We start from the raw sequence: 14,641 nt of genomic DNA, 5'->3' as shown, positions 1-14,641 counted from the left end.
ACCCATTGTTATCAAAATTACTTAACTCAAATGCATGTAGCTTACCGATAGTAGCATCCAAAGAAACTAGCATGTTTGGTACAGACCTGAATTCATTGATTGCAGAGACTCGAATAGCATAAGTAGGTAGAAGGGTTCTCAACAACTTACTTGTTACATCCTTTTCTTCAATAGTCCCTCCTACTCCTTTGATTTGATTGACAATCTCCTTTAGCCTTGTACTATATTGGGTTATGTTCTCACCTTCATTCATTCTCATGGATTCAAGTTGTCCTCTTAAATTGTCCACTTTTTCTCTTTGTACATGTTCATCACCACCATAAATAGGTATGAGCTTAGTCCACATCACCTTTGCATCATTACAACCTTCTAGATCATTAAACTCTGAGTCGACAAATGCTGATGTTATTTCAATCATTGCTTGAGTATGCTCTTGCTTTGCCTTTATCTCTTCCATTGTCATCGGATAGGTGCTCGGTGCAATGTAATCATTCTCCAGATAAAATGTAGCATATTCTCCAATTCCTGATAGGTGCAGCTTCATTCTTTTCTACCATATGGAGAAACTTGACTTGTTCAGCTTTGGGGCATCCCTCTTATACATCTTCAGATCTTTTCTCAAGTACCTTTAAACTTTTCTTCTGGAGTCCAAAGCTCTGATACCAATTGTTAATAAGCTCTAAAGCCAATTGTTGATAAGCCCAATAGTCAACAAGATGAGAGGGGGGGGGTGAATCATACAAACTTAATCTTCAATATATTCAACAGATTCAACCTTGGTAGCCTTTACTTCTGAATATAACTAAAACTGTAAAATATTCAAACTCGTGAACAAATAACATCACAACACATATAACACCAGATTTAACGTGGAAACCCAAATAGGGAAAAACCACTGTGGGATTTCAGACCCACTATGAAATATTCTCTCCTAGAGTATGCTCGGTTAAAAGCAAATCTTGTTAAAGATTACAAACACATTGCTAGATGTGACCCGGTTAAGGGATTTCCCTCAGATCTGTTAGAATCTTCACTTTGTTAGAAGTGACCTTGTCAAAGGATTTCAAACACTCAACTAGAATGTCACCTTGCTAGAGGATTTACAAATAAGACTGTTGGGTCCACTCGGTTAAGAGATTTCCTGTCACTTACAGAATAAACAACATTAATAATATATTTTTGCAACTTCACATCTAAAATGCTAAAGAAGATTCTATTTGCTCAAAAAAATCTAGTCATAAGACTTATCTAGTCTTCTGTTGGGCTTCACAATCTGTTCTTCAATCAAATCTTCAAGCTTCAGTGCTTGGTAATCTCTTCTGTAGCATCTCTATGCATACATTTGCCTACATGCATTGTTCATCAACAATTCCTTATTTATAAACAATGTATAACTGCTTAATCTCCTTGATCACATTTCCCATGATCAATCTTAGCCATCAGATCTTCAAACTTGACTAGGTTCATTGTATCCTTTGATCTGAAAAATGCTTTACCTCACCTTGGAACTTGTATATCTTCCTTGGAAATTGTGCTAGGTAATTGCGGTTCAATCTATGCTGTAGATCTAGCTCTTGATTTTTCAAGGCCGTAGATCCTTAACAAAATTCTTGCATGACATACCAATCATCTAATCATCTCTAGCTCATCAGCATCCTTCATTAAATGTTGTATCCATTCATTTAATGCATTTTGTTACAACTCGGTTGTTACTCAGTAAATATTGAATTTCACTCGGTAGACATTCTGCCTTCTTTAACCAATATCGATAACCTTAGGGTTTACCGACTAGGTTCCTTAGGGTTTACCGACTAGGTACTTTGCTCGGTGATCAAAGTATAGTATTAAACTTACAATAAACAACATATGTAGGATATTACAACAATCAAAACAACATGATCTCATCATTTTCTAACTCGGTAATAGTTGCCCATTGAATAACTTATTCCTTACCTCCCATTATCATATTCTTTCTATGTCACTTACCGACATCTTAATTCTCATCAAAACATACTTCTTAAGATATGGCAACATCATACTGAATCAGAAAATCAATTTCTTGACATCAATGACAAAACAATATTATTAAGACAGTAAACATCCTTCTTCAGTTATATCAATAATCTCCAACAACCTTCTCAATATCCTTAATGAAATGCCAACAATCTCTCATTGCAATTGAAATGCCAACAATCTAGGCTTAGCCAGGTATGAATTGAATGTTGGTGTCGGTGCCAGTGCCGGTGTAAAGCAATGTGAATACCAATACCAGTTAAGTGAAATCTATGCTGATTAAAAAAACTATGAAACAATTTACCATGAGATGATGAGTTGCCATCAATGACAGCCCATAATGCCATGAACCTTACCGGATGAGTGCCAATTTCCAACACTTGCCATGGTTGTTGAAAGAGCCATCCCACACCATGGGTAATGGCTCCCCACAGTCATGGGTAAAGCCTTCCTCACTGCTATGGGTTAATGCTCCCCACGACCTATGGGTTGAGCCTCCCTACAAAAACTTGAAAAAAATAATAAAATTATATTTTAAAACAAAAATCCCATATACAAAAATTTATTCTAAACATTAAGTGTTCGGGACCCACATTTCACAGATACAAAACAAAATTTATTCTTTTAACATTTCAATTTAGAATTTTATATCAAATTCAATAATTGAAATTTACATATTAAGAAACACAATCATGTTTTAAAACCCACTTTTGAACAATTACCAAATAGTTACAAACCCAAAAATCACAGATCCGGAACACATTTGCTATAAAGTTCATAGACATCCAAATGGTTTCCAAAATAAAATGCCAGATCCATATAACCATAATTTCTAGAAAACATAAACCAACAATACCAATTTTAAAAAAATTTTAAATCAAAGCAAAATCCAGATTTCTTTCAAAACTTTCAATGAAATTTGCAAGAGTAATAGAGATAAAATTTCCTACCTCTAAATGCTATCCCGGATCAAATACAGAGATGGGACAAAGAATCCCAAAAGAAATGACAACTTTGCCAAACTTGATCAACACAGATCTAGAAAGCTCCAAGAAATTAATCTTCCAAACTCTTTTCCCTGTATTCTATTGTGAATTTGTCCCCAATTTCTTCTCTTCAAACTATATTTTCCCCCCAAATTCATTTGAAAACCCATATCTAGAATATTCATGCGTACCCCCAAAACTTGACGGGAAGCCAAAACTTTTCTTCCCCTAAAATAAATCCCCAAAAGCACGCAAGATTCTCCACGTTAAATTAATTAATTTTCTTTTTGTAACTCCGACACATGCAAATTTTAAATTTGAAAACAATTAATTATTTATTACCCTTAAAAATTAATTTTCAATTAACGTCATAAAATTCATAATTAATATTTAATTCCCTTTAAATAAATTATTTTCTAAATAAAAGATTATATTAAATCACTTAACTAATGTAATTAACTAAATATAATAATGCAAAAAACTCAACTATATTAATTAATTAATCATTGATGAATTGCCTTTAAAATATTAATATTTATACTTTCTTGCTAATAAAAATTTACACTAACACAAGGGTAAGGGACTGAGACTAACTAATACAAAAGACCAACATGACCAACACGAACATGACCAACAACAGGTCACTAAAAAAAAATGGCGGACTTTGCGGGAAGAGGGGAGCGGCGAGCGGGAAATTCAAATTTCAAACATGGGGATGACAGAACTCATGGGGATGGCGGTCTTTTTGTGGTTGGAGCTGGAAATCATGCAGGTCCCCAGGCTTCTCAAGGTACTGAGGGGGACAAGGTGATAGTCAAATCAGTGGAAGATAAAGATTCCAAAACTGGGGACCCACATGATAGAGGTAAGAAAAGAAATGGATGACTCTTTCTGGAGTTAGGCCTTTGGTGCAATCTAGACTTCCGAAAGTTAAAAATCTTTCTGATCCAGTGATAGGGGTTTTTGCTATATTTTTATTGGATAAGCTAGTTGATTTTACTATTTTTGGCTTAGCTATGACCTTGGTTGGATGGTTTGCTGGTTTGAGACCTAACATTGATGTCGTAAGGAACTTTATAAGGATAAAATGGGTTCTCAAAGGTCAAGTGGATTTGGCAGCTTTGCCTAGGGGTTTTTTCTCCTTTGCTTTTAATAATGAAGAAGATATGAATAAAGCGCTCTGTGAAGGGTCGTGGATGTTTGGCAAGTCAACCTTGGCTTTACAGAAATGGGCTCCTAAACTTCCTTTGGATGATTCCTTTTTTGTGTCAGCACCTGTGTGGATGTGTCTTCCTGGCCTTCCATTGGAGTTCTGGGATGAGGAGGTATTTCAAGGGATTGCGGGATCATTTGGTGAGCTTCTATCAATCGACCCGATGACTGCAGCCAAATCTAGGTTTGTTTTTGCTCGTATTTGTGTTAATGTTAATCAAATGATGGATATGCCTCAATCTATTGAGATTTTGTCTAAACTGGGGAGATGGACCCAAGTGATTGAATATGAATCTCTCTTGTTTGTTTGTTTTCATTGTAAAAAGTTGGGTCATTGGGCAAAATCTTGTCTGTCCAGGAAGGGTAAGAATAGTAAAAATGATAGCAACTTGAAGCAGAAATGGAAAATGAAAGGGAAGAATGATGATCCACCTTCAGAGGTTGTCCCTGAGAAGGAAGTGACCGAGATGGAAAACGAGGAAAAGAAGGGTTTGAAAAATAACAAGAAAAATTTATTTGTGCATGTCCTAATAGTCAAAAAGAAAGTAATGAGGAGGAAGAGTATGGGACTGAAGAAATGGTTCAAAAAATTGAATGAAAGGATTTGAAGGTTGGTCCTATCATGCAGGGTAAATTTGATGAGTTTTCCTATGATGATGCTTCAGCTTCAGCTTCATCTAATAATAAAGAAAATGAGGAAAACTTTAATGAAGCGCAGGACTGTAATATTTCAGAAATTGTGCCATTGTTGTTATTAACCAATGGAAGTCCTAAGCAGACTGGAAATATGATCTTGAACTCCCAATGAAAAAATCCTCCTAAAAGCATGGAGATGGTGGCTCTTGAGGGAAATCCTAGGATTTTCGGTATTAAAGAAGGCAAGTCAAATGATGGAGGACCCAATGGAGGTATTTCAACTAGAAGCAAGAATAAGAAGGTGGCAGATGTTGGAAGTCACAACAAAAAATAGGGGAGACCCTCTCTAAAGAATCAAAGGGAATAAGAAAGTTGGAAGAACTATGCTGATGGAACATATAGCTCCATTGAGTCAGCCTTATCCCTGGTTAAAGTATGAAGATAATTTCATGGAATATTAGAGGGTTGAATGCCCTCCACAAGCAAGATGTGTTGCATAATATTGTAAGAGATCATAAACCAGATGTAGTTCTTATTTAGGAAACTAAGATGTGTAAGGATAAAGTGGAAAGGATTAGAATTTTTAAAAGTAATGGGGTAATTGGAACAAGTTTGGAGAGTGCCTCTAGAGGTACAACTATCTTTTGGAATTAGAATACTATTAAAGGTAAGGAAATTGCTTCAAGGGTTAATAGGACCTTATTTTTGCTTGAGCATATTAAGGATAACTTTATCTAGGTCATCACTAATATCTATGCACCTAATTCCAAAGCTAGAAGAACTAAATTTTGGAGGAGCTTGGTTGAAGAGAGATAAATTTTTTCTGATAAAAGCTAGATGATCATGGGAGATTTCAATACCCCTTTAAAAGAGGATGAAAAGATGGGAGGCCTTCGTTTGCAGTTGGAGGGAAGACAAGATCTTCTAGAATTTATTGATGATCAAGCTTTGATGGATTTGGATCTCCAAGGGATTAATTACACTTGGACCAATAGAAGAACTAGCCCTGATCTCATTCAAGTTAGGTTGGATGGATCCTTGATTTCTCCCAATTGGCTCTCTAAGTATAATTGTTCTTTGGCGTCTATCATTAAGATTGGTTCTGATCATTATCCTATCTCTTTCACTACCAATTCACCTTCTGCAAAGAAAAATTTCCCTTTTAGATTTGGAAAAGCTTGGTTGTCCCACCCTTCATTGGAAATATTTGTTTCTGAATGGTGGAATTCGGAGGTTGATGGTACTGCCTTATTTAGAGTGGCCAAAAAGCTTAATATTATCAAACCCAAAGTTAAAATCTAGAACAAAGAGACTTTTGGAGATATCTTTAAAATGAAAGCTCACATGAAGACAAATATTAAAAAAGTTCAAGATAAAATTCAAGTGGAAGGGATTTCTGAGGATTTGAGGAATGTTGAAAATGGGTTTCTTTCCAAATACCATGAAATTATCTCTAATGAAGAAACTTTTTGGAGACAAAGATCAAGAGCATTGTATTTGAAGGAAGGTTAGAAAAACACCCGATTTTTTCACACGACTGCTCTTAAGCATAGGGAGGCCAACATGATTTCCAGTTTATCCAGCAATAGGGGGATTTTGTCGGATGAGAATGAAATAAGAAAGGAAGCTATGGATTTCTTTAGTAATTTTTTGGGAGGTGTGGATGCTCTGGATATCAGAAATCAAGACCTTCTAGCTCAAGCCATCCATCCCATTTTAAATGAGGACGACAACAAAAATCTTTCTCAGATCCCTTCGAATCAGGAGATCAAAAAGGTCGTGTTTTCCTTTCTTGGAGACAAGTCTCCTAGTCCAGATCGATTCCCTATGTTCTTCCAAATTTTTTGGCATATTTTGGAGATTGATATTTGTAATGGAGTTAAAGAATTCTTTGGATCTAGCTGGCTTTTAAAAGAACTCAATGCTACCTTTATCATTCTTATTCCTAAGATCTCTGGAGCTGATTCTCTCAATAAGTTTATACCTATCAGTCTTTGTAATTCTGTTTACAAGATAATATCTAAGGTTCTTACTTCTAGAATGCTGGATGTCCTTCCCCGCATTAATTTGGATCAGAAAAATGGTTTTGTCCCTAGTAGACTGATTTTGGATTCCATCATTTCTATGCATGAGAATATTCATTCTTTAACTGTTGCTAAAAAATTGGGATTTTTTCTTAAGCTGGACATGTCCAAGGCCTATGATAGAGTGAATTGGCAATTCCTTTTCAGAATTATGAAAGCTTTTGGGTTTGGGGAAAAGGTGATTCAACTTTGTTCTCAGTTGACTGGCACTTCCACTTATATAGTTATTATCAATGGATCTCCTTCCAATTTCTTCAAAAGTTCTAGAGGTCTGAGATAGGGGGATCCTATCTCTCTTATTTTGTTTACTATTCTGGTTGAAAGTCTGGGTATATTTATTATGAGAAATGTGGAAGAAGGGAAACTCAAAGGCCTTAAACCTTCCTCATCCAACTTAACCTGTACTCATGAACCATTTGTTGATGATTTTATTACCATGGGAGAAGCTACCATAAGAGAAGTGAGAAACATGAAGAGTGTTATGGATTCCTATGAAGCTTCTTCTCATCAAAAAATAAATTGGGATAAGATTTCTTTGTTCTTCATCAATACCCTTGTGGATAGACAAAGAAGGATTGAAAGGATCCTTGGATGTAAAATTGCCGAGTTCCCTTCTACTTATTTGGGTCTCCCTCTGTGCTTAAAGCCTTCAGAGAATTTCTAGATGAAGTTGGTTGATAGATTCAATTCCAAACTGGCTGGATGGAAAGGAGCCCTCCTTAGCCAAGTGGGTAAGGTGACATTTCTTAAGGCTACCCTTCAAAATTTACCTATCTATGCCCTTAGTCTGTTTAAAATCCCTAGGAAGTTTGTTGAGGCCTTTGAAAGAATTCAGAAAAAAATTCTTACGGTTGGGAGTGGAAGATAAAAATAGAATCCCCCTTATTGCCTGGAATAATATTTGCACTCCTAAGGCTTTTGGGGGTTTGGGAATAAGGAACATTATGACTATGAATAATGCCTTGTTAGCTAAACAAATCTAGAGAATGAAAGGGGAGGAAAGGGAATGGAATTCAATTTGGAAAAAGAAATACCTTCACATGCAACCGTCTGAGGAATAATTTATGGATAATTATTTTCTTGTGGAAGGTTCTGCAATTTGGAACGTAGTTCAAATGGCTAAAGCTTGGGCTGTTGCTTGAAGAAAGTGGAAACTGGGGAATGGGATAATTATTAGATTCTGGGAGGACAGATGGCTAATGGATAAACCGCTGGAGGAAATCCCCATTCTTAAGGAATGGAAATATTGGTTTAAAAGTAGGTATGGAGACTTTGTTAGGGACTACTGGAGAAATGGGAAGTGGATTGAGTTCAGCCAGCTTTGTCTGGGATTAAAATTTTTGGAGTCCTTGCTTTCTTCCAAAATCTTTATGGAGCATTTTGAGGATTGTTTGATTTGGAAGGAAACTTTTGATGGGAAATATTCTGTGTCTTTAGCGGTTTCTATCTATTACAAATTTCTGGAAGAGATCCCTTTGTGGGTGAAAGTGTGGATAAAGAAGTTGACGCCCAAAATTAATATCTTCTTTTGGATTTTTATCCAAAATAAGGTGCTAACCCTTGATAATATCCATAAGCGTAGATTTGTTTTTCCTAACAGATGCTCTCTTTGCTGTAGGGAGGAGGAGTTTGCTTGCCATATCCTCTACCAGTGCAATTTCAGTTAGGAAATTTGGAATATTATTCTTAGTAAGTGGAAGTTGAGCTGGGTTTTCCCGAACTCTCTAGAAGAGTTTTGGTAGCAATGGTATTGCCCTAGTTCTAATTCTAAGAATGTTGAGCTTTAGAAAATTACTCTCCCTATTGTCACCTGGAACATCTGGAAGGAGCGTAACAACAAGATTTTTAGGGAAAAAAGTCTGAACCCTGAAGTGGTGGTGGAGAAAATCTATATAGGGATCCATGAATGCTTATATGGAATTGATAATGGTTTAGCTGCTAAAGAAGACTTTAATGAAAGATGGAACCTTTCCAATAGTATAAATAGCAAGGATAAAGGTAGGGATGGTCTTTTCTGGTACTTTCCTTCCCAGGGATGGATCAAGGCCAACTTTGATGGGGCCTCTAAGGTAAATCCTAGGAAGGCTGGTTATGGGGGCATTGTTAGAATTTTGCTGGAAGTTACCTTGTGGCTGTTGTTGGCCCTTTGCGTAACCAAACTAGTCATTATGTTGAAGCCTCGACTGCCCTAAATACATTGATTATAGCTAAAAATCTCAATCATGATAATCTATGGTTGGAGGGAGACTCTCTTAACATTATTAAATGCCTTAAGGGAGAAGCTGATCCTTCGTGGACTATATAAAATATTATTTTTAAAGCTAGAGAAATTATTTCTATCTTTAAATCAATTATTATTGAGCATGCTTCAGGGAAAAAAATGTCGTAGCGAACGGTCTTGCTAACCTTGGCATTATTTCTGAAGATCAAAGCATATGGAATGGGAAAAATAATATCGATTTTAATATTAAATACCTCATTAGAAAGGACAAATTTATGGGGAAAGAAGGATTGCACATTAATCATGGAAGTATTAATGATTAACCATCAAATATTTAGAAAGGTAATGACAGCTTGTCAGAAGGGCAGAGTCCTCAATAAGAATATAAAAATTATGCATGCTTTGTGGGTGTGTATTTTCAAAAAGTCGAGTGTCATTTGGAAGAAAGCTCTAAAGTTGCAGAAGCAGAGAAATTGCAAAACGAATTCTAAAGTGGGGGGTGATCTTAGAAGAGAGGAACCTGATAATATTTCTAGATGGCAGGAGATGCCTAAGGTATGGACAAAGCTGGAGAAGGGTTTCATGACACATTTCATGGAACAACTGGTGGATTATGATAAAAGAAGATTTAATCTGGCAGTTACAAGAGTGACTAAAAACTGGAAAAATGGCTCCTTCAAAATTCATGGTCTTAGATTTAAGTTGGATGTTGACCTCATCTCTACGGTCACAGGTATGCCCCATTCTGGTCTCAATTTCTTTAGGGACCTGAAAGTGTCTAATAATGCTATGAATCTCTTTCCGCATAAAGAGAAGGAGAGAACGAAATAAGGCAAAGCTTCTGGGGGGTATTATGATACATCTAATATTAAAAAAACTTGGGACTGTGTGCTTAATGCCATTATGGAGTATATTACTGTGGAGGGTCATTTCACTAGGGTCCACACCTACCACTTTGTGCTTCTGAATCACTTTAGACATGAGAAGAGTATTTCTCTTCCCTCTTACCTTTTCAGGTCTCTATCGCGGTCTTTGAACAAGCACAATAAGAACCCCTCTTCTTCCGTGCTTCATTATGGCCTTATTTTGTTCACTTATGAGCATTATAAGATTTTGGCAATTTAGGAAAACAAAAGGTTGTTGGTGTCACCAGGGAAAGGAAAGAGTAAAATTGAGGAATCTAGGCCCAGTAAGGGTGAGTTGATATAGAGTAAAAAGGTTAAAAAAGCCATTGTGGAGAAAATTCAAGAGGACATGAATAAACAAAAGGATACAGAGGTTGAGTATGAGGATATGGGAAAAGAAGGAAGTGAGATGAAGACTGATGAGTCTGACGGAGGGGAGAGCTGGAAAGAAGAGGAAGTGGGGAAAGAGGAAGGAAGAGCAGAGGATGTTTTTGATCAGAACAACCCTACCCACAGCGTGAGTACTGGTAATTTTAATAGCCAGCCTATGGAGGAGAAGGACAATTGGATTAATAAGGAGGAAAGGGAAATGGAAATTGAGCAGAACAAGGATAAGGAGGAAATGAGTAGGGAAAAGGATAAAGATGGAGATGGGATTATTCTGGATAAACTCAAGAACCAGTCTGAGGCTCATCTAGGTTTTGATAGGTGGGTATATGAAAGAATCAATAAACTGGAAAAAATAGCTAAGTAACAAGAAGAGAAGGGAAGGAAAGATGAAAGTAACTAGGAGCAGTGGAAAAAGGTTATGGACAAAAAAGTGGAGAAGCTAGAAGCTCAGATCAGTAAGCTGGAGGAAGGAAATACAACCATGAAGAACTTCCTGATTATGATTCCGGATATCCTTAACTCTGTGACTATGAATATGGAGGAAATTTCCAAGTACCTTGATGGCTCTAGTACTTCCAAACTTGTTGTGGACCTAGATGTTGATGATGATGCTATTGAGGATGGGAACATGGATAGTGCTCTTGGAGGTGTGACCAAAAGGACTAGGGTGAGTATGAAAAAAGCGGCCTTGGCCTCTTCCAAGGAAATCCCAATGCTCAGGGATAATATCAAAGAAATGCAAGGGATTAGCAGAAAATTGGCTAATGCCCTTAAAAACATTAAGTAATTTGTCTTTTTTCTATTTTGGCTGGAAGTTGCTGGTTTTGTTGGGCTTTTCTGCTAGCTTTTACCTAGAACTTTGCTAGTTTTTTTGCAGAATATCTTTTCTTGTTTCTTAATGCTCTTATCTTTTAAGGATCTCTTGTAAAGGGTTTCAAGGTCCCTTCAAAACTTGTTTTTCCCGTAATAAAAAAATAACCAACAATAATGAGCAAGGGTACTTGACATGGATCTTGTTCTTGTAGGAGCTATGGTACAACAAGGGTCTGGCTAATAACTCCAATTTCCACTTTACCATTGGGTTATAGAGCATGCTCAGACCTAAAGGTTTAGGTGGAGTCGATGCTCGGTACTTGCAGCTGCATAAACAAACTGTCACACATGTACATACAACCATATAATATCATACCGTGAAAAGTGAATGGAAGTGACGTAGCTTGCCCGTAAAGAGCAGTGTGATGCTTTTCCCTTTCACCCAAGCACATCAAGGATAAAGCACAATGTATATCAGAACAATTAAACATCGATAAATATAATGACTAAATCGTAACATCACATATATAATCCATCTCAATAATCATCTAATTAACTGAGCATAGCTAATCATCATGTAATCACATAATGACCATCATCATATAAATCATCATTCCAATGATCCATAAAGTATAAATCATAAATAGCCACTTCAACTATAGCAAAGGTCATCCAAAGTCAAACTAGGTTAGATCGAGTTTGACCAAGGGAGGGGCATTACACTATATTCTTCATCAAATATTTGATATTTGCAGCTATACACATAATATGAACAAGCATCACTGGTATGTTTTCACAAAGTAATCCTCAAATATGTCTAAGGAAAAAGGTTCCTTTTCAAACTTGGAAATTAGGATTGTTTGCCTCTTTGGGCCCTTGAGTTTGAACCCAGGGATTATAACACCCATATATGGATTAATATACTCTTTATAATTTTCCTCAAACTTCTTGAGTTCAATTGGTTAATTGATAAATCTCTATTCAAACCAAATACTTTAGCTATTTTCAACTTTGTTATATTAATCATCTCCTTTCTGGTGGTTGTCACCACAACTTTCCTCCTGGAACATCATATATTTGGACTATAACCCTCATGAAATGTGCATTCACAAATATATTTGGTACTATAATTTTTCCCATGTCTAACACCCATGCATTTATCATAGGAATATTTGAATCTCTCTTGTGATACCAATGCTCGAACAAATTCAACCTTGACTCAAGTAATTTAGCATCCCTAACACCAGCTGTGTTCATCTAACAATTTGTTCTTTGGACCTTCTGGGACATGTGCTAGTATGGCTACTCTTCTTCCCTCCAACTATCTAAATATGTCCTCATCCACCTTGTGGGAGGATTAAAAAAAAAACTCTTTCACTCATTTTGCTATTTTTGCTTATATGCAAACTAGGGTTTTTAAAACTTTGTGACCCAAGGTTTCTCTTCAACTAGCTCGAGAACTGAATTCACTTCTTAATTCTACCTAGGATTTAGGCAACATGAAAGTCTAAACATAGAATTGAAAAGATATTGAAGAATGACCTTACTTACTACTTAGATTGTGCTCCCTTCAACTTTTCCTGCAAACCCTAGCTTCATCTAGAACTCACTTTAGAGCTCAATTTACCAATTTATGATAGGTGCAATGAAAAGTGGAGAGTATAATGGTCCAAAATTTATAATTATTTGCTTGTAACGATCCAAAATTTGATAAACCCTAGTCACATCACCATTATTACATGCATGCTCAAGCTACACCAATGAATTATTCGTTCTCTATTTTTGAATATGAACTATTGATTGTTGAGGATCATAGAAAATTAGATGGCCAAGATTAAAAGATCTTATTTTCAAAATGTCCCTCAACATGCTCACAGTTATTTAACCAATGAGCTTATTGCACTCAAGAAGTGGTAGAGACAAAATGGAATTACATCATGGAATGTTCAACTTACAAGGATATCTAGATCAATTATATTAAAACATTAAATGCAAACAACTTGGGTAATTTGTTCAAAGAAGAGAAGATAATAAGGTTGCAGATAGTTTGGTCAAGATACAATTTAGAAGATCCAATATGTAGAAGGAAAATGAAATATAGGTGTCATATTTTGGGTGTATAGGTTCTTCTTTGCTTTCTATCTGTGTGTCCCATATGCTACTTGACCTCATGGATGTGATTAAAAATATTCATTCATTCATTTTCTACCGATGATCACGTGTCATGATTTTGCGAAATCATGATGCTGACAAGGTTTTGGCAACTCTGACATCGTAGGGTCATGAAGAAAGCCTTTGCCTCAAAAGTGGATGGTGAAACCTACTATGTGTCACCATTGCATGACATCACAATGCTAATTAGATCTTGATAGTTCTAGCATTGTGGGGTCACACTCTATTGAAATTCAAGCAAAGTGCTTTCTTTAGCAGGGTCCCATCCCTGATCTAATGGTTTGTACTGCATCACAAACCTGACAACCCTAACATTTTGTTTTCTACAAGTGCATGTTGGCCATTGATTTAGCAAGTAATACAAAAGACTTGGACATAGAAAATATTACCTATAGACTTAAAGGAAATATTAAACATGACTAAACCAACAAGTTTCTAGAATAGAGGGCCGATAAAGAATGACACACCCCTTCAAGTCTTAACTCAAGGAAATATTTTTAATTGAAATTTTAGATGTTCCATCACTAGGTTCATCCAATTGTCTCCCATCTTTAGAATGGTAGAGTTCTTTATTCATATTTATATTTTGAAATTTGTGGAAATGTTGAGAATACCTATATTGAAAGAAATATAATTTTTCGATGAATTGTTAGAATTTTCATTAAATCTATATGTGAAGTATGGTGGTTTGATGGTATTTTTATTAATTTTAAAATTTCATAGAATATTGCATTTATTTTATTGATATTGAACATTTATTAATCTTAAATAAGTGGGTTTAAGGTAATTATCTTAAATATTATGATTTAAAGATTGAAACTATTAATATAAAACTATTCCTTTAAACCCCCTAACATGGGATGGATATAAGAAACAACCAAAGGAATGGCTGCAGAGGAGGGGCAAGGGGAGCGGCGAGCGGGAAATTCAAATTTCAAACCTGGGAATGGCGGATTTCTTGCGGATGAAAGTCTTTATGTGGGTGGAGTTGGTAATCAGTCTGGTTTCCAAGCTTCTTAGGGTACAGAAGGGGACAAGGCGACAGTCAAATAGGTGGAAGACAAAGATTCCAAAAATGGGGACCCACGTGATAGAGGTAAGGAAAAAAAATGGTCAACACTTTTTGGAGTGAGGCCACTGGTAAAACCTGGGCTTCCGAAAGTTAAAAATATATCTGATCTCATGACAGGGGTTGTTGCTATCTCTGTT

The sequence above is a fragment of the Cryptomeria japonica genome, chromosome 8 (assembly GCF_030272615.1).
Source record: "Cryptomeria japonica chromosome 8, Sugi_1.0, whole genome shotgun sequence".
Lineage (NCBI taxonomy): Eukaryota > Viridiplantae > Streptophyta > Pinopsida > Cupressales > Cupressaceae > Cryptomeria > Cryptomeria japonica.
The sequence above is the reverse complement of the archived record's forward strand: the minus strand, read 5'-3'. Positions refer to the sequence as shown.